The sequence below is a fragment of the Staurois parvus genome, unplaced genomic scaffold (assembly GCF_062004578.1).
Source record: "Staurois parvus isolate SC_StPar_1 unplaced genomic scaffold, SC_StPar_1.0 ptg001432l, whole genome shotgun sequence".
In the NCBI taxonomy this organism is placed as follows: Eukaryota; Metazoa; Chordata; class Amphibia; order Anura; family Ranidae; genus Staurois; species Staurois parvus.
Window position 1 is genome coordinate 7930280 of NW_028319228.1, and position 21657 is coordinate 7951936.

The following is a 21657-nucleotide window of genomic DNA, read 5'->3' on the forward strand; positions in this document are numbered from 1 at the left end:
CATTGGAGGACCTTGCCAGTGAGTTTGGCAGGCGGCACTGCCTGTAAAACTCTGCAGTCTGAGTTAAAAATGCAGACTGTAAAGTTAGCATTCCAATGGCGGCTGGTGGTAAAACCTCTACGCCCTTGATCTCCAGTGTAGTGTAGCCCAGAAAGTATTCTTTAGCCAAAATACAATGTGGAAGGGGAGCCTGAGATTTAGTTGTGCATGTGTGTACTACAGATCTATATAAGAAATATTTTAATGGCAAATAAGAAACAAAATCCTTTAGAAACGAAGATCACATCAGCAAATAGTTTCCAATAAATATAAGGACATACAGTAGTAGAAACGCATATTATTTTTGGGTGTAGATATATTTTCATAAACCAAAGGACATTTAGTTAAAAATGTGTTGACACGGTAATAAGTTAACAGCAGAAATGTTCCACCGCTGAATTAATTTTTGTACAGAAACTGCTTTACCCTAAGTTTATTTTTCCTGCTCATTTTTCTCAAGAACCTTGATTGTGCTTAATAAATTAGAATCGTTTACCATATTTCTAGTTGTCACATGAAGAGTACAAATTATCCCTACTCTGTGCTGATTGCAGGTTTTCCAGTCTCCTATGTATAGAAACCATCCACAATAGCTCTTATGAATCAACTAATAACCCTAATAAAATATTCTCTGTGTATGATATAAATAAATTAGCTGCAGATTTCCAATTTTAACGTCTAAAACATCTAATTAAGATACTAAGAGCTGAACCATTTCATTTTGCTAAAGATAGCACAGGTCCCTTATGAATGCTATGCATAGTTCAGTCACATGCATAGAGACTGGAATGCCAAAATCTTTTATCTGGTGTGTAATTTTGCTCATGGTTTCAGATACCAGAGCTAAAATAACTAATCTTTGCATCACAGTACGAAAATATTACAAGTCGTGTATTTGTCAAATATGAACTGACATATTATTACAGTGTGTGTGTGTGTGTGTAATGTGTGGCATACAACTGCCACCAATCATAAATCATGTGAAATGGATCTACTGCTCCACTCCAGACACTCATCCCCAAACTGCTCAGTCCCACGTAACAGCTTCCATCAGAAATTGTCCCAGCTGTATGTACAGTAACAAATAGCAAATAAAAGAAGAAATTCATACATTGCATGACTACCAATGACCACATTTCTCTTGCTAGTAGCTTAATTGTATGGTACCAATCAAATCCCTATAGGACTAATTTAGCTAGAAACCAGTAAAAGTGTTACTACACCCACAACAGTAAAATCAGCCTGTATATGCAGTAAAGCATGCTTGTTATACTTACGGTGGAACCTAAGGGGTTAATCCTCTGCATTGTGTAAAAAAGCTGTTTGATGCTGTCTTCTCTGATCCTTTGCTTCTTTTGCTGTCCCCTGTCCATCCGCCATAGTTAGAGCAGCAGTGGCAAGTCTGCACATGCTCTATTTGGTATGTATTGCTAGAGAGGGTCTGTGATCAGCACAGGGCCAATCAGCACAGTCTGGACACAGGGTCAGGGGTTATGCAGCCTCATAGGACAGTCAGAGGAGACACTGATAGAAGTCACAAGACTGCTATATGCTGCTGATGAGAAAAGGTATTTAGAAGTTTATATTTACTAAAATAATTGCATTTCTGTGTTCTGTGTACCATGGAAGACTAGATAGTGAGTGTGGGGTCATGGGTTTAGTAGCACTTTAATCTACTGTTACATCACCTTAATACTGTAAAGTATACTAGAGTATGCAGTGCTAATCATCATGCCACAATGCTGTAAGCATAACATTGATTGTAGGCAAATCTCCCCCTTTTTCCCCATTTTTCACCCTCTTCCAGAAAGAAAAACATTGTCAGATTACTGCGCTATCATCGGTACGCAGTACATTGTTTGTAGTTGAGTATATGTTGAGTATGTGTCAAAGCATCCTTACAAAAGTGGTACAATGTACATAAAAGTACATCTTAGAATGGGATAAGCCAAATGAACCTGGAGCCAATTTGGAGCTTTTTCACACACCATTACTAAAGTTTAGGTGCTGAATCCAAACCTCACTGAAATCAGTGGGAGCTGAATGTTAGAAAACATTTTCATGGCTAATAGGCAAGGGATTGTCAAACAAATGGCATGGAGGGGGCTAGGTACTGTACTAAAGCAAGTTGTAAAAATTCCTTTTGGCAGGGTTCAGCAATAGTAATACTTAAAGGAAAACATTAAAATCGCAAGATTACTTTAAATAACATGCCTAGGAGATTCCATTAACTTGCCTGTGAAGTGGAACAGCTATACAGTATGATGTATACAACCTACTACAGCAAAAGCATTTACAAAGCAAAAAATGCCTGTAAATGACAGCTCCCAGCCGCTTACTTCTGTTTGTAAATAAAGTGGCTGGAACAAACTTGAGCATGCAGCCTGGCAGACCAGGAAATGGAATGGACAAACATGTGCCCACATCCCCCGAACCATGTCAGGCTATATGTCCTCAGCATAGCAGCATAGGGGCGTACTTTGCCGGGGGGGGGGCTCTTTCCCACAACCCTGGCCTCATGGCCACAGTTTTAACAGAGTCTGGAAGCCCTTTTAAAAAATAAGTGGCCCCCAGATACGGCCCCCTCATAGTACCCCTACTCATTCACAAAAATCCTAGTTATAGAGTATATGAAAAACAACGGAAAGCACCCAGTGGACTTTTAAGATACCCACACAAATGTATCATAAAAAGATAATTTATCACAATATATAGCTGACATTGAAAGTATATAAGGCTCATCCAGAGGGTATATCACACCTCCATTATACGTAGTTACATCGTCAGTTGAAACACTATTACGATATTAGACTGGGATGGGGACTGGCCCTCAAAGTGTTTTAGGGAATTTAGCTCCACATCTTCAAGAGTGAGGATGAGATGCAAAATATGAAGTAGGACAAAAATATATTATAACACACAAATACAATAAGCTTTCATTTAGCTAGTGGAACTCTCAGGATAAGTTCTGTGTGCTGGGTCTTCAGGGATTTTTTTGGCAAGCGGGTGCCATGATTCACAATGGATTTACAATGAGGGAGATGTTTGTGGAATTTGTTTTCTTAAGTAAGAATTGTCATTGTCAAGAATTGTCATGTATTTGGGTGTCTTTATTTTTAGGTGACATCATTTTTTTGGGAGGTACCTCATACTTATGTATGTGGGGGGCAGTATCTGGGGGCCCCTTACTATTAAAGTTGGCTTCCAGATTCTGATAAGTTCCCTGCTTACAGACACCCATAACCACTGTAAGAATAAGAATGTCTCCTGTGCATAAGTGTGGAGGACTGAAGGCAGTGATCCTGATTGAGCTCCAATGAGTGTGTGTATCAGGATGACCAATGGACAGACCAAGCCTTGCTGCTCTTGCAGACGACTGGGATAGTTCAGACAAAACTGCAAAAAGACAAAGCAAGAGCACACCTGTCTGGTGCATTATCCCAAAAAGATTTATTGTATTGTAGATAAAAACATACTCACAAACATGTGATGACAATTCGCATATCTAATGATAGCCAGTTGGTGCAATGACTGATAGGGGCCTATAGACCCTGATGTCTAGATGAGAGCCATCCCAATGATCATCCAAAATGGATTCAAATATTATGTATATATGAATCTTTGATACTAAAAGTAGGAAGATCTAGCACTTAAATGCTATATACAGTAGCAAGAAAAGGTTACTGCTGCAGCTGTTGATAGCAATATATGCACATAGGACCAAATACATGCAATGTCGAAAACACATACTATGCACGTATAGTTGCATACTAAGGATCCAGATAAATGATCCATTCTATTATGGCCCCAAAACCAGAAATTTTGTTGTTTGGCACCGGAAGTGATCACTGGAATGCACTTCCGGTCCGGGCTTCCAGTCCCGATGATGGCTTGCGTTCCATGCCTTCCTGACAGCTGCTGGGGGTCTGCAAGTTTCTCCCATTCACCTATCCAGACCTGGTTACCCCTTTTGCTCTCACCTCAGTCCAGGGAGAGTTTGGTATGTGAAAAGGAAGAATCACAGACACACACAGGTTTATCACTTATTATGGACAGCCACATATCTCAATGCAACGGCTTCAAGCAATGTAACACTATAGAGATGTGTTTTAACATGTATTTCTATGATGATCCTTATATTATATATTATTCATCATACTACACATATATTTAATGTGGTCTTCATGTATACATATTGACTCAACCCCCTTTAAGGTGGGAGGAGTTTTTGGTCATCTGTCAGAGACATCAGGGGACATCAGGGGATATAAGATGCTAGTAGGATCCTGTTCTTATGCCTCTGAGGAATAGGGTTGCACTCAAAATGCTTCAGCTGTAATTTGGCCCTGGGATGGCTCTCATCTAGACGTCAGGGTCTATTGGCCCCTATCCTTGATTGCACCAAGTTGCTGTCATTAGATATGCAAATTGTCAACACATGTTTGTGAGTATGTTTTTATCTTCAATACAATAAATCTTTTTGGGATAATGTGCTAGGCCGGTGTGCTCTTGCTTTGTCTTTTTACCAATAACCACTGTCCAGGGTTGATAGAAAGAGGCCATTGTCCAAGGTACCTCTCCATGTTGAGGGCATGTGCCCTGGTATGATTCAGACCTATTTTTGTGTGGAGATCCTCCTTAAAACCCATACCATACTCAGCAGGTCTGCTATGTATTGGGGGAGAATATACACAAATAAAATACTTAAGGTCCTCGGAGATTGATACCAGAACCAAAAACAAACAATCTGGTATGGATTTCATGGGTGACCTGATGATTTTTGTGTATGGTAACCCCTGAAATCCTTACCATACTCAAAGGGTCTAGTATGCATTTTCAGGGGGTTCTGTGATTGTTTTTTCCTGCTCGCTGTAGGTTATGCTACAGCAAAAGTTACATTTACAAAGACAAAATAAAAAAACAGCACACAGATCTCTACAATGTTAATGTTTCACTTTAAGCATTAAAAACAAATCACTGCTCCTGGCTGAATGGAATTGTTAAGAGCTTTTTCAGCATTAGGACATGTTCCCCAGGGCAGCGCTCACCCCTTCCCCTATGCTATTTTCTACACTCCCTTGTCTATTAGCCCATAAAATGGGCATTTTTGGCAGATTTGGCTCTTATTGATTTCAGTGGGGTTCTGGTTCGGCATTTGAAATTCTTTGAAGTTTGTTGAACTCAGGGCAGTTTAGCTCATTCCTACTCCCTAGCAAAGAAAATAGTGAGCAGCACAGTAATTACATTGTCAAATCTCACTGTAAATCTCATGAGACTAGTAATCAAAGGTCACAAATCTCACAATGCAGATATACAGTGATGAGGCTGATGGCACAGAAGTGCATAGACACAGGATTTGTGCTGCTGTTTTTCAGACGGAGAGCAAGGTACAAGGTAAATCTTTCCATGTACTGCTTAGGCATAATTAACATGTCCATTTTCCTCTAAAACAGCAGGTCTTCACTTTTTTGAATTCAGGTCCACTTTAAATAAAATTATTTTTTAAGTTCTTTCTTAAAAGTATATAACACTAATGTAAGAAAACAACACCCATTTTATGTGGTTAAAAAAGACTGCTTATTAAAATTGTGCACCCAAGAGCACAATTGACAAAATGGATTTGATTATTTAATTATGTGCATTTTCACCAAATAAGTATATTGAAAATGTCAACGTGACACATTACCAGAAAAAGTATTTTATGTTCCAGACTAAGGAGGAAATAACTCGCTGAGAAAATTACATAATGCAAGTTTTAGCAGTGTTAAGGATCAAGTAGCAGAGTTCTAGAAAAATATGAGCTTAGATTTCTGTATGAAAATCATTAATCGATCTTATGCACTAAAACAATGAAATGTTCTGTTACCTTGTTTTATTACATTTATTAAAAGCCAGAGCTAGGTAGCTCTACATCCATTATACATGTTACACAAGTAATGTAATCTATCTCTAGTAACTCTGGGAATGCAAATTTAATCAGTACTAATGTATCTTACCCTAATTACTGTTGACTGTTTAGTTTGCACTTTACCGATGTTCAGGACATTTGGTGCATTGGCAGCCAATTGATTTCAACCAGGGGCACATGTAAAAAAGGTGACAACTCAGGAGAACACTTAACACAGTGGTTCTCAACCTTTCTAGCGCCGCGACCCCTTAATACAGTTCCTCATGTTGTGGTGACCCCCAACCATAAAATTATTTTCGTTGCTACTTCATAACTGTAATTTTGCAGTAGGAGGAATAGTGCCACGTCATTGGTGTCATTGGGAGGAATTGTGCCCCATCATTGGTATCAGTGGGAGGAATAGTGCCCCGTCATTGGTGTCAGTGGGAGGAATAGTGCCCCCTTCATTGGTGTCAGTGGGAGGAATAGTGCCCCGTCATTGGTGTCAGTGGGAGGAATAGTGCCCCGTCATTGGTGTCAGTGGGAGGAATAGTGCCCTGTCATTGGTGTCAGTGGGAGGAATAGTGCCCCGTCATTGGTGTCAGTGGGAGGAATAGTGTCCCATCATTGGTGTCAGTGGGAGGAATAGTGCCCCATCATTGGTGTCAGTGGGAGGAATAGTGCCCCCTTCATTGGTGTCAGTGGGAGGAATAGTGCCCCGTCATTGGTGTCAGTGGGAGGAATAGTGCCCCGTCATTGGTGTCAGTGGGAGGAATAGTGCCCCGTCATTGGTGTCAGTGGGAGGAATAGTGCCCCGTCATTGGTGTCAGTGGGAGGAATAGTGCCCCATCATTGGTGTCAGTGGGGGGGAATAGTGCCCCATCATTGGTATCAGTGGGAGGAATAGTGTCCCATCATTGGTATCAGTGGGAGGAATAGTGCCCGATCATTGGTGTCAGTGGGAGGAATAGTGCCCCATCATTGGTATCAGTGGGGGGGAATAGTGTCCCATCATTGGTGTCAGTGGGAGGAATAGTGCCCCGTCATTGGTGTCAGTGGGAGGAATAGTGCCTCGTCATTGGTATCAGTGTGAGGAATAGTGCCCCGTCATCGGTGTCAGTGTGAGGAATAGTGCCCCGGCATCGGTATCAGTGGGAGGAATAGTGCTCCATCATCGGTGTCAGTGGGAGGAATAGTGCCCCATCATCGGTGTCAGTGGGAGGAATAGTGCCCCATCATCGGTGTCAGTGGGAGGAATAGTGCCCCATCATTGGTGTCAGTGGGAGGAGGAATAGTGCCCCATCATTGGTGTCAGTGGGAGGAATAGTGCCCCATCATTGGTATCAGTGGGAGGAATAGTGCTCCATCATCGGTGTCAGTGGGAGGAATAGTGCCCCATCATCGGTGTCAGTGGGAGGAATAGTGCCCCATCATTGGTATCAGTGGGAGGAATAGTGCCCCATCATCGGTATCAGTGGGAGGAATAGTGCCCCATCATAGGTGTCAGTGGGAGGAGGAATAGTGCCCCATCATTGGTGTCAGTGGGGGGAGGAATAGTGCCCCATCATTGGTGTCAGTGGGGGGAATAGTGCCCCATCATAGGTGTCAGTGGGAGGAATAGTGCCTCATCATTGGTATCAGTGGGAGGAATAGTGCCCCATCATTGGTATCAGTGGGAGGAATAGTGCCCCGTCATTGGTATCAGTGGGAGGAAGAATAGTGCCCCGTCATTGGTATCAGTGGGAGGAATAGTGCCCCGTCATCGGTATCAGTGGGAGGAATAGTGCCCCATCATCGGTGTCAGTGGGAGGAATAGTGCCCCATCATCGGTATCAGTGGGAGGAATAGTGCCCCATCACCGGTGTCAGTGGGAGGAATAGTGCCCCATCATCGGTGTCAGTGGGAGGAATAGTGCCCCATCATTGGTGTCAGTGGGAGGAATAGTGCCCCATCATTGCTGTCAGTGGGAGGAATAGTGCCCCATCATTGGTGTCAGTGGGAGGAGGAATAGTTCCCCATCATTAGTGTCAGTGGGGGGAGGAATAGTGCCCCATCATAGGTGTCAGTGGGGGGAATAGTGCCCCATCATTGGTGTCAGTGGGGGGAATAGTGCCCCATCATAGGTGTCAGTGGGGGGAATAGTGCCCCATCATAGGTGTCAGTGGGGGGAATAGTGCCCCATCCCCATCATAGGTGTCAGTGGGGGGAGGAATAGTGCCCCATCCTTGGTGTCAGTGGGGGGAGGAATAGTGCCCCATCCTTGGTGTCAGTGGGGGGAGGAATAGTGCCCCATCCTTGGTGTCAGTGGGGGGAGGAATAGTGCCCCATCCTTGGTGTCAGTGGGGGGAGGAATAGTGCCCCATCCTTGGTGTCAGTGGGGGGAGGAATAGTGCCCCATCCTTGGTGTCAGTGGGGGGAGGAATTGTGCCCCATCGTTGGTGTCAGTGGGGGGAGGAATCGTGCCCCATCCTTGGTGTCAGTGGGGGAGGAATAGTGCCCCATCGTTGGTGTCATTTGGGGGAGGAATAGTGCCCCATCATTGGTGTCAGTGGGAGGAATAGTGTCCCATCGTTGGTGTCAGTGGGAGGAATAGTGTCCCATCGTTGGTGTCAGTGGGAGGAATAGTGTCCCATCGTTGGTGTCAGTGGGAGGAATAGTGCCCCATCATTGGTATTAGTGACACCAATGATGGGGCACTATTCCCACTGACACCAATGATACTTACCTTGCAGACCCCTGCTCCAGCCTGGGCTCGCTCGCTCCCTCCCTCTCCCATGGTACCGACACTTACCTGTCAGATGTCTTCCTTCTCCGGCCGCTCTCCTCCTCTTCACTCGCTCGATCTTCGCGGTGCCGCTCGGCTCCTCCTCTCCAAGCTCCACCTCCTTGCCGGTGATTGGCCGCCTGTGTGCCTCTCCTGAGCTACAGTGCCAGCGGCCAATCACAGGCGAGGATTGATCTCGAGGTGTGTCCAGATGACAGGGGCGGCATGTCATCCCGCCCACACCTGGAGACGGCGGTGGCGGCGGCGGAGGCGGCGAGGAGCGGTGTCTCGGTTCCTAAGACCATCGTAAATATGTGTTTTCCGATGGTCTTAGGCGACCCCTGTGGAAGCATCGTTCGACCCCCAAAGGGGTCGCGACCCCCAGGTTGAGAACCGCTGACTTAACAGGATGTGCCTTGCAGGATCACCAGGTATTTTTATTATTAAATTTGTAGAATTTAAAATACCAAAAATAACATTTGAAATCATGTTAACATGTTAAAGTGTATACAGTATTTTATTGACAGGGTTTAGATGTACATTGAATACTGAAGAAAGATGGCTTCAGTATAGTTCAGTATTTAATTATAATAAAGTGCAGCGCTTAATAAATAAATCAATAAATTACTAACTGGATGTGAGCTCATGCGATCAATAAGTAGGTTTCAACAAATGGCACATGTGATGCTCTCCTATGAGGCAGATATCTCAATAAACGTGTGACTGGAATCAATGGAAGAAATGCGCACCCAACGAAAGTGCATGGATAATGCGCATATAAGTATATAACCACCAGGTAATGATCTGTGATGGACGGATGGTGAGCTTCCTTCTAGTTAATGGTCATCAAGCTTGGGTTAATATGAGAATCTGCTGGGTCCGGAGGTCCCCTTAAGGATAGACGGGCGCTCAGCCTGGATACAGGGCTCCCTCCTCTGGATGCTGGATATCATAGGAACTCTCTGTGGGTTTAATAGCTCCACATAGGAACCAAAAAAAAAGTGCCAATAGTGTAGTATTTTCTCAACAAAGATGATTTATAAAGGTAAGGTAAAATTCAGGGTAGCATGCAGAGTGGAGAGTGCACAAAATACTTATGCACACGTGATAATCGTATATAAATGTCCAAATAAGTGATCCAGTGAATAAATTCTAAGAAGAGCCACTCAAAGGTGACTATAGTGCTATCAAAGTGAAAAAGTCCAGATTAATGGACGCGAAGATCCTTTTATGAGATCACAGGGTAGGTGGTTCAAATTCCTATCTCCAGTACAGGTGGTGGTTTATCCGGTAATAGAAAAACTGTGCACTCACCAGATGTGCAATTACATAGCGCATTTGAGAACACAACTGTCTCAAACAGATCAGCCAAATCAACTTCAAGGTATGCACAGCCCAGTCATGGTTCCCCTCTGAGTCTTCCGTGGGTAATAGCACATCTAACTCTCACTTTAAATGGCTCTGTGGATGGTTGGACTCATATAAGCCAAAAGAAAGAATGCCACATAGCGTAATATTGCTAACAGAGGGGATTTATTGCTTTCCAACAGGGTGTACAATACAAAAGAAACAGACTGACCATGTGGTTAAAAGATGGCCGCTGGACCTGCTGGAGCCTTGGCGGTGTGACGTCATGACGTTGTAGCTCCTCCCTGATGCGTTTCGTGCTCTGGCACATACTCATAGGGGGTAGGCATGGATATATATATATATATATATATACATATACAGTTGTGTTCAAAATAATAGCAGTCAGACATCACTAACCTGATCAATCACTGTTTTTGGTAGAAATGATATTTCTACATGGAAAATAATTTACTAGCAGGTGTAGTAGAGTAATAGAAATCCAACAGACCCAACAGTCATGACATGCATGCTGCTGATTCTGTGTAATTGAATCACTAATTGAAAGGGGCATGTTCAAAATAATAGCAGTCTGGAGTTCTATTAGTGAGGTCATTCATTCTTTGAAAAACAGGTGGCAAATATTTAAGGAAGGAAGGCAGCAAATGTTGTACATGCTGGTTACAGTGCATTTCTCTCTGAAATTCTGAGGAAAATGGGTCGTTCCAGACATTGTTCAGAAGAACAGCGTACCTTGATTAAAAAGTTGATTGGAGAGGGGAAAACATATAAAGAAGTGCAGAAAATGATAGGCTGCTCAGCTAAAATGATTGCAAATGCTTTAAAATGGCAACCAAAACCTGAAAGATGTGGAAGAAAGCGAAAAACTACCATTCGAATGAATAGAAGAATAGCCAAAATGGCAAGGACTCCTATGTGAAGACGCCTATGTGAAGCCAAGCTATCTGCAAGAAGCCCCCACAAAGTCCCACTGTTGAAAAAAAGACATGTGCTGAAGAGGTTACAATTTGGCACATTGACTGTCCTAAAGAGAAATGGCGCAACATTTTGTGGACTGATGAAAGTAAGATTGTTCTTTTTGGGTCTAGTGGCCGGAGACAGTTTGTCAGACGACCCCCAAACACTGAATTCAAGCCACAGTACACTGTGAAGACAGTGAAGCATGGTTGTGCAAGCATCATGATATGGGGATGTTTCTCATACTACGGTGTTGGGCCTATTTATCGCATACCAGGGATCATGGATCAGTTTGAATACATCAGAATACTTGAAGAGGTCATGCTGCCTTATGCTGAAGAGGAAATGCCCTAGAAATGGGTGTTCCAACAAGACAACAACCCCAAACACACCAGTAAACGTGCAACATCTTAATTCCAGACCAACAAGATTGACGTTATGGAGTGGCCAGCCCAATCCCTGGAACTTAATCCAATAGAAAAATTGTGGGGTGACATCCAAAATGCTGTTTCTGAGGCAAAACCAAGAAATAGAGAAGAACTGTAGAATGTAGTCCTATCATCCTGGGCTGGAATACCTTTTCACAGGTGCCAGAAGTCGGTTGACTCCATGCAACACAGATGTACAGCAGTTCTCAGAAACAGTGCTTATACAACTACATATTAATTAAATGATTCAAAGGAAAGCAAAATCTTCAAACATTTTTCAGTTTATATAGTGAATGTTTGAGATTGTAAAGAAGAATACAAACACTGCTATTTTTTGAACAGTCTAATATTCACATTTCTTCAATTTTTTTAGAGGAATAACACAAATTTGATATATTTTTCTTCATGTTTTGATATGAAATAGAATGTATAGTGTTCCCAATGCATTTGTGTGCATGGAAATAAAAGCTATTAGAAGGATTTTGAGCTTTATTCACTTTTTTCAACACACTGCTATTATTTTGAACACAACTGTATATATATACATATACACTATATTGCCAAAAGTATTAGGATACCCCTCCAAATCATTGGATTCAGGTGTTCCAGTCATCTCCATGGCCACAGGTGTGTAAAATGAAGCACCTACAGTAGGCATGCAGACTGATTTTACAAACATTGGTGAAAAAATGGGTCGCTCTCAGGAGCTCAGTGAATTCAAGCGTGGTACCATGATAGGTTGCCACCTGTGCAATAAGTCCATCCATGAAATTTCCTTGCTACTAAACGTTCCACGATCAACTGTTAGTGGTAATATAACAAGTGGAAGCAACTGGGAACAACAGCAACTCAGCCATGAAGTGGTAGGCCACGTAAACTGACAGACGGTATCAGCGCATGCTGAAGCGCACAGTGCGCAGAAGTCACCATCTGTCTGAAGAGTCAGTAGCTAAAGACCTTCAAACTTCATGTGGCCTTCAGATTAGCAAACAACAGTGCGTAGAGAGCTTTATGGAATGGGTTTCCATGTCCGAGCAGCTGCCTCCAAGCCTTACATCCCCAAGTGCAATGCAAAGAATATGATGCAGTGATGTAAAGCACTGGGCTCTAGAGCAGCGGAGATGTGTTCTCTGGCGTGACAAATCATGCTTCTCTGTCTGGCAATCCGATGGACGTGTTTGGGTTTGGCGGATGCCAGGAGAACGATACTTGCCTGACTGCATTGTGCCAAATGTAAAGTTTGGTGGAGGGGGATCATGGTGTGGGGTTGTTTTTCATGGGTTGGGCTTGGCCCCTTAGTTCCAGTGAAGGGAACTCTTAAGGTAAGCATACCAAGACATTTTGGACAATTTGATGCTCCTAACTTTGTGGGAACAGTTTGGGGATGGCCCCTTTCTGTTCCAACATGACCTAGCACCAGTGCACAAAGCAAGATCCATAAAGACATGGATGAGTGAGTTTGGGGTGGAGGAACTTGACTGGCCTGCACAGAGTCCTGACCTCAACCAGATAGAACACCTTGGGGATGACTTAAAGCAGAGACTGCAAGCCAAACCTTCTCATCCGACATCAGTGCCTGACCTCACAAATGCGGTTCTGGAAGAATGGTCAAACATTCCCATAGACACGCTTCTAAACCTAACAGCCTTCCCAGAAGACTTGAAGCTGTTTTAGCTGCAAAGGATGGTTGAACTCAATATTGAACCCTACGGACTTAGACTGGGATGTCATTAAAGTTCATGTGTGTGTAATGGCAGATGCCCCAATACTTTTGGCAATACTGTATAGTGTATATCACATAGGCTAAATCTGTGTCTGTGTAGTTTGTCTGTGTTTGTTTGTTCAAACATTAATACCATAAATAATACCATGTTAGTATATTTTTTCTTCAGGAGTTTGGAAATTCTAGAGAAATGCTTAAATAATGCACTACAATTTAAGTAAACCCATTCGATATTAGTTGAATAAAATGTACTGGAGATTTTAGTCAACTAAAATACAACTAAAACTAAAACAAATCAGTTGACTAAAATATGACTAAAACTAAAATGACATTTTATTCAAAAGACTATGACTAAAACTAAATCGAAATTTGACATCAAAATAAACACTGTAAAGGACAGATTCTCAAGCAAAATCCTTCAGTAGCAGCCTTAAAGTGATAACAATGGTTCAAATTTTTGTTTCTTAAATAACAAACATATCATACTTACCTGCTCTGTGCAATGGTTTTACACAGAGCAGCCCTGATCCTCCTCTTTTTAAGGACACCACCAGCGCTCCTGGCTCCTCCCCCCTGCTGAGTGCTCCCAGAGCAAGCTGCTTGCCCCGGGGGCACTCATGCAAGCTTGTTCCCGAGCCAGCTCTGTGTGTCCATAAGACACTGGCTGCAATTGAAAGCATTGCCATTGGCTCCCACTGCTGTGTCTCAACCAATGAGGAGGGAAAGACTTGGGAGAGCAGATTCTTCCATGTACATCACTAGATCAAATTTGGACTCAGGTATGTACTGGGGGGCTGAGGGGAGTGCTGCACACTGAAGGTTTTTTTTACCTTCAAGCAAAGAATGCATGAAAGTAAAAACCTTCAGCCTTTAGTGCCACTTTAAGTATTGCTAAAGGTAGAAGGGACAGCCAGCTATTTTGAGACTCTGTGAGAGCAGTAACAGTCCATGTAGCAACCTATGGCATCTAATCCTTAAAGTACATGCACCCCTGGAGCTCTAGAAAAGGTCCCTTTCACAATGTCCAGAAACAGCTTCCAACCAGCTTCCCTGCCACACTCTTCAGTGAAAGAGATCCACTCCAGTCCAGCTTCCAAAGGTAGAGTCTTCCGGGAAGTTTTCACCTAGATCCAGGCTCCTTCAGGCCCTCAGCCAAACACATGCTGAGGCCTAATAGCAACAGCTCTTCAGTAACACAAGCTGTCTCCAAGGGGCAGAGGCGCCTAAAGAAGAGAGGTTTGAACAGACCCTCCCAAACAGTTAACTTCTCCCCAGCCACACCATGGATTGGCTGAACTCAGATACATATTCATAGCCCAGAATCTGGTCCTCCTACTCTATTTCTGGAATATTCTTCCAAAGGCAGGCAGGAGCAATCAATACCCATGTTTAGGGATAGATCTGACCACACTTAAAAAATAAATTGCTGCTCAGCTGGGTACAACAGAGCCAAGAACTACATTTATCCAGCCTAGGGCATGGCAGACTATTTGTTTCAGCAATGCCTTTCAAGAGAACCCGTACAAATCAATCAAGGGATTATCTATTGGCATACATCATTGGTGGCAAAATGTGAGTAGCTGGATGGAGTGTTCTCAGTTGCGCTAGAACAATAAAGTTGACTTTAGCTGTTTGGAAACAGAGATTTACAGCTTCATTACACAATGATTGATTACAGTGGGAGGTTACAGACTTGAGGATGTAGGTACCCATGGCTGGAGTTTTCTACAAATAAATTAAATTTTCCTCCCATGAAGTCTTGATTAAATACATGGCTCTGCTTAGATGGTAACACAACAATTGACTGCTTAGCATGCTGGTCCCTGTGAGATCCCAAATATTGGGGGCACAATGGACCCAGAAAATATTCTGTTAGAGCAAGGTGATACTGGATGATGTGCATTGTGCCTCTCTAAACAGGTTACCCCTGTTAAATTTGAGCTACAAATTTCTAGCATAAATCAAATGGACTAAAATAACGTCACAGTAGATTAGCTTCACCTGTAGCACTTTAATCAGTAAAACAAGAAAAATTTAGTAAAGTAAAAGTAAAATGGTTATATTTACACTGCTCAAAGTTTGCAGAGCTTTTTTTCCTGTGAAACTTCATATACATAGTGTGAATGAGGGTCAGATCTAATGCTACTAGGCTATTTTTTCTCCAGATTTAAACTTTTTATTCTTAGAATGTGTTTCAGGAACCACTAGATGGAGCTGCTGATCATAGAAAATACATATGCATTTCCTATAATCATCAGCTCCATCTAGTGGACATAATGCAGTAATTTATTGGTTCACAATTTTCTATATAAATAATATTCTGCCTGGAGGATGGGTAACATTGTATCCCCCTCCCCAATCACACAAAAATGCACAGGATAAATGGCTTTGAATGTTTTTCTTTTTATAAAAACTGCCTCAAGTCCTTTGTAGATCAACTTTGCCCTACGTTTTCTTTGTTAATGATATGGGACACTGGCTTTCCTGTAATAATCTTTTAACAATCCTAACAAGTACAGTAAAAACTCTAACATTAAAGTGTTACTAAACCCAGGACCCTGCATTCACTATATCTGATCTCCCACAGTACACACAACATGGAAATGCAATTATTTTAGTAAATATAAACAGCTAAATACCTTTTCTTATCAACAGTTAGAGCAGTCTTGTGACTTCTATCAGTGTGCAGAAGCTTGCAGGAGTTTTCTTTTTTTTTTTCCGAAAAAAAGTATTTTATTGAAATATGAAAGGCATCTCAAGTCATATACAGATACGGATCACAGTCCGCGCATATACATCTTGCATGTTCTCCCGTAACGCAGACGGGTCATAAGACGTTTGTTCAAAGTGCGAATCATCTTGAGGCAAAGGAGTTTTCTTTGTGCTCTAGGAGGGTGCAAAACCCCTGACCTCTGTCTGGACAGTGATGATCACATGCACTCTCCCAAGAAAAAAAAACCCTCTCTAGCAATACACACCAAACCGAGCATGTGCAGAGTGTCTCCACAGATATGTCTAATCAGGAGATAAGAGGGGGACACTGGAAGAAGGGAAGGATCAGAGAAGTCAGGATCAAGCAGCATTTTTACACAATGCAGAGGATTAACCCCTTAGTTTCCACGATGGGTATAACAAGCATGATTTACAGAATATACAGACTGATTTTACTGTTGTGGGTTTAGTAACACTTTAAATAAGATAATATAAAGGGGAATTACAGGAAGGAGAAATGAACACACCTAGTAAACAAGAAGATTGGAGCAGTTACTGTGTGCTTGGCCCTCTAAACCCCATTGGCCTAAGCAAGCTCCACAACCCCTATATTTATACCCTAGCCATACACTACAAAACTAAACTCCACTACATCACATATTAAATATATATTGCATAAAAACAGTCTAAAGAGAAATCCAATTTGGATTCACAAACGGGGATGATGAAATAATACATCTTTAGGAGTATTCAGACACTGACATTCGCATAATCCAAGTTACTGATTATGAATGGAGAGACCAAAGTCTGTCAGTTTTGTTGTCGTTGTGATCCTTTCATTTCAAATGTGATGGGATAATTGTAAAAATCTATTCATAATGGCAATGGTTCTTTATCTTTGAAGCCCATACATCAGGGAAACTATACTCTTACCACACTAGTATGTCAATGTCATACATCAAACTTGCAAAGTGAGACAATGATGTATCTAATTCTACAGAAGGTGTCACTGGGAATGAGAAATATATCAACGTAACAAGTGCAGATACATTAGGTATTCCTATTGTGTGAAGGCATTCATTTAAACTGATATGCAGCCTAATAATGATTAAAACTTGTTTACAATTACAGACCAAACTTGAGATACATGCATACAAAATGTCAGGTACAAGATACATGCTCTAATCAAAGACGGTCTTTACTAACTATTGTTCTGCCCTTTTTTGCCCTTCATTGCAACACATACATGATTAGTGCTTCCTAGAGTTAATTGCTGCACAGAAGAACAAGATCAGGTGCTTTAAGGATTAACCTCATTTCAATTTAAACCTATTGAAAAAGCGATTGATCAAAAGTATAATAATGCACATAAACTGTACTAATCATGCTTGCAGGAACTCATCGGCCTTCTCTGAGCTAAATGATCTATTACCTTTGGGTAATAACCTTGGATAAATAAAAGTACGGTTACGTTAAGTATGCTTATTTCAAGTATGTATAAATACTACCAAACATCTCTACCCTTTTCTAAATCAGATTGTTTGTTAGGCTTCATTCACACCTAAGTGTCACATTTTCAAGCGCTTTCTTAGGAGTTTTTTTAACATGTTTTTGAGCTTTTTTCAGAGCAGAATTGCATGTTTTTGCAGGTTTTGTCAGGCATTTTTTAACTAGGCATTTTTTATGTGGCCAATGAAAGCTGAAAAAGGGGCAGAGAGCTGCTATTTGAACTGAAAACGTGTGAAAAAATGTTAAAAAAAGTTGCACTTTTTAGACGTTTCCTTTGAAGTCTATGGGGACAAAAAAGCTCAATTCTGTCTGAAAAGTAGCTCCTGGACTTTTCTGAGCTACAAGTGACATATTTTTGTTATTTAAGAAAATACTTTCATCAGAGCAGTTCAATGTTACCATAGTAATATTGTACTACTCTGGGGGGATTTTTTTTTTACATTTTGCTTTGCAGGAGCAGTAAAGATTAATGCTCCTGCAATGCAATTCTTGCTTTGAACGGTCATGAATGGGTTAAGTTCATGACAGTTCAAAATACTAGTGAGCTGTGATATAGCTATTCACATGGTAAAGGGTTGTGATTGGCCCATGTACCATGTGAGGGCTGTGGGCAGGGGTGGACTGACAACTCATGGGGCCCCCGGGCACTAGGGGATCATGGGGCCCCTGTGTCCTCACCCACACTCAAACCACACCCAAAAAAGCCTATGAAAGGTACTAGGGGCATCTCATGGGGCCCCATACTGACCCTGGGCCCTTGGGCAATGCCCGGGTGTCCAAAAGGTCAGTCCGCCCCTGGCTGTGGGCCAATCATAACTCCCCAGAAAGAGAAGCAAAAGTGTTATGAAATAGCTTTGCTAGCATTGTGATCATGTGATCACATTACCGATTACTGGGATTTGCATTCTGCAGTGGTCGCGGCAGGGAGTGGCGGTATGCAACTGTGAGCGGTTGGCAAGTGGTTATTATATTTTGTACAAAAACAAACCAAATAATTTCCTTGCGCTAGCAAAAACAGAAAATAAAGACTGCTGCATCCACTACACAATCGAGATACTAGTTGTAAAACAACTACTTGAAAAAAAGGGGGTGCACTGTCTCTTAAACATGAATAGAGGCATGTTGCCTCTATCCTCTGAAGACTCTGTTTACAGTGAAATGCGTTAGAGCAGGGCCAAACACGTGACGCTATTATGCACACTGACGGAATCCAGTGATGCTCATCATTTGTTATATGCTTGTGATTGTCTTCTTATTGTAAGTACATTACCATATTAAAAGCCCTTGGTTTTAGCATTCTGCGCTATGGTGGTCCCTGCTTGTTTTTAACTCCTCTGTGCTGAGCACACTTATACAGGATCATATCCAGATGGAGTGGTGTGTCTGCAAGATTTTGTGCTGTGGGACAGCAAGGCGCTTCATGATCTCTACGTGGGAACAGTGTCTCTGGTAAGGAGTTCACCTTACATGTGGGTGGTATGATTTCCTGGCATTCTTTATTCCTGCAGCACTGAATGCTCTCCATCTTACACTTTGAAGTGTGTCTTCTTTTCCTTTGGGACTTGGGCTGTTCACCAGGATATTTATTCATTTTCACATTTGGTTGCTTTATTCATCTTCAGCTTTGTTTGCAATATTTATGCTGGTTCATTTAAATTGTGTCCATATGTACGTGTCCATCTGTACACATACACGTAATATTTTTTATATTTTGTGAGTGGAGTACTGGGTTATATCACATACACCTTTTACGTTTGTGTGTTTTAAAATATTTAGGCATCTAACTTATTATTGTCCATACAGACTTTTGTCCATCTGTATGGATATATACTCTTCTAGGTTTATTTTTTATTTATTAATTTATTTACTTTTTAAGTTGATTATGGTGTTTTGGCACAACCTTATTTGTGATGTTATCTTTATATTTATTTAGATTTTTGCATTTATTGAGCTCACATTATCTATTTTCTCTATAATAATTTGGTTTGATATGTTTTATTGTATGCACAATTGCACTTTGGAATGTTTAAGAGACAGCGAACCCTCTTTTTTTCAAGTAATATATTTTGTATGTTTGATTCCACCTAAAAAGTCTGGTTCTTTTTCTTTTTGTTATTTTTATTGAAATTTTGCATTTTATAAACTGTTGTGCAAATATTGTGTGAAATAAAAAATCAGAACCATGACTATTGTATTCTCTAGGGTATCTGCTTTCATAAAATATATAATGCTTTGGGGGTTTTAAGTAATTTTCAGGTCTAAAATTATTTTTTAAATATCACAATAATAGCTCTGGCAGGAAAAGGGTTAAGCAACTCTCTTTTCCAACCAAGATCATTAACACACAATCATAAGGGTGAAAAACACTTGCAATTATAGGGTCAATCACTTTCTTCTGCTTCTCAAACCAGACTAACCCACAGTCTACCCCGCACTTTATAAATTATTGGGAGAGGGTCCTGAAAGTCAAATTCAATCCTGAGCCTACCACGTGGTACATAATAGCCAAATTACTTTATTCTATGTTTCCAACAATCCCAGGCAGATGCTAAAAAGTCTTTATCTTATGAATGTTAGACAAGAGCTCTTCTTCTAAATTTCTGCTCCTATCTCTCAGGCCCTCTTAGTTAGCATGTGTTCAATGATGAGTATTCCATTAACACACAAATCTGCTTTAAGTGTTATATCTTCTGTCACTGATGCAATGGTCAACTATCATCAACTACAGAATTTTACTCTGCTGTTGTTTAAGAAATAATCTATTACATAATATTAATGAATAAAAAAAGAACTGCAAGACATCATATTGGCAGATGTACAGACAGCACGGACACTGTTTACTGTTATATCTGTTCCATACTGATAACTGCTGATCTGATACTAAATGGCAGTGGATATATGCTTTTTTTTTTTTTAAATCAAGTCATACCTATAAAAGAAGGGTGTTTATACTCACCACCAGATGGTACTCTGTTCTTGGGAACCAATATGGAATCCAACAATTTGGGGAATGTTGATCTGCTAGGTCCTCTGCAGCTCTCACTGGTTCCCACTGTTGACCTCCACATCACTACTGTATCCTGTAAAATGTGGAGGACAGCAGGAGGACCCAGTGAGAGCTGCAGAGGACCCAGGAGATCAGCAGTTGGAAAAGTTTTGGTTTCTTTGTGAAACATTTTAAGGATCAGAATGGTATTGGGCAGCATGGACAGCATGAAAGATGAGCATGTACAGTCTTATTTTACAGGTATGCATTGGTTTTAAAACATGAGTATAGCAACAGTCACTTTAATACAAAAGGGGATTATGCAGGGGTTAGGACTAAACTAGTCTAATCTACTTTAATCAAATTTTAAATCAATCTAGGGAGTGATTAAGCATATAAGATTTTCTTATAAATAAAGAATGCATTTCTCACACACCATCAGAAAAATTACCATGTATACAAAAAAATCTAATAGAAGCTGTATTGCAGTAAAATCATTCTTTTTATTTTAGCAGTTATTTTATATCAGAAACAGAAAAAAATGTGATGTGTGAACAAAAGGCTTTACAGACAGTCCATTGTGCACTATAATTCAAAAGGCAACAGTTGTAAGTTTTGAAAAGCTAATAACAGTAAATTGCCTAATAGGGGGTGTAAAAACCAGACATAATTTCAATGTTTTCACTTTTTCAATAACCTGAACAAAATAGCATTATTCGGATGCATTAAGTTTATTATTATTTTTAGTTTTCACAAAATACAGTATGTTTCTGAAAGTGAATGCATAGCCAAAGTTTTTTTTGTAGGTTTTGGATAGGGAAGGGTCAGAACCTTAGTAAAGTTTTTATTGTTGTCTGTACCACTGCTGGGTAGATGCACCCTCTCTAGTTGTTATAGAGACCACTAGGATTACTAAGTATACTAAGCATTTGCACAAGTATCAGGACTCATGCAAATGCTCCAATACCTGAATCCGATACCTTCAAGCTCGGTTCTTTCAGCTTTTAAATAAAAGAAAATCTGTAAAAAAAAAAAAAAAGCTGGCAATTACTGGCTGTTAAGGAGCAGGGCCTACACATCTTTAACAAGTGGGGACTCATTCAGCTGCCAGCAGAGTGCATATGCTGACAGCTGAAGTGTGAACAAGTCCCTTGGAACTGTCAAAAGAAAAAGCAGCCTGACAATGTTTATCAACAACCTAAAACAGAGCAATAAAAAAAAACACTGTTTCATTTTGTATCTTTCTGTTTATTCATCTACAGATCCAAGGAATGAACTTTGATC

At 41.1% G+C, this 21657-nt stretch overlaps 1 protein-coding gene across 2 annotated transcripts in view; it reads left to right on the forward strand.

Annotated features, from left to right (window-relative positions):
- LRRC2 (leucine rich repeat containing 2) overlaps positions 1-21657 on the forward strand; it is a 294583-nt gene that overhangs the window by 23462 nt on the left and 249464 nt on the right. The window lies entirely within an intron of this gene.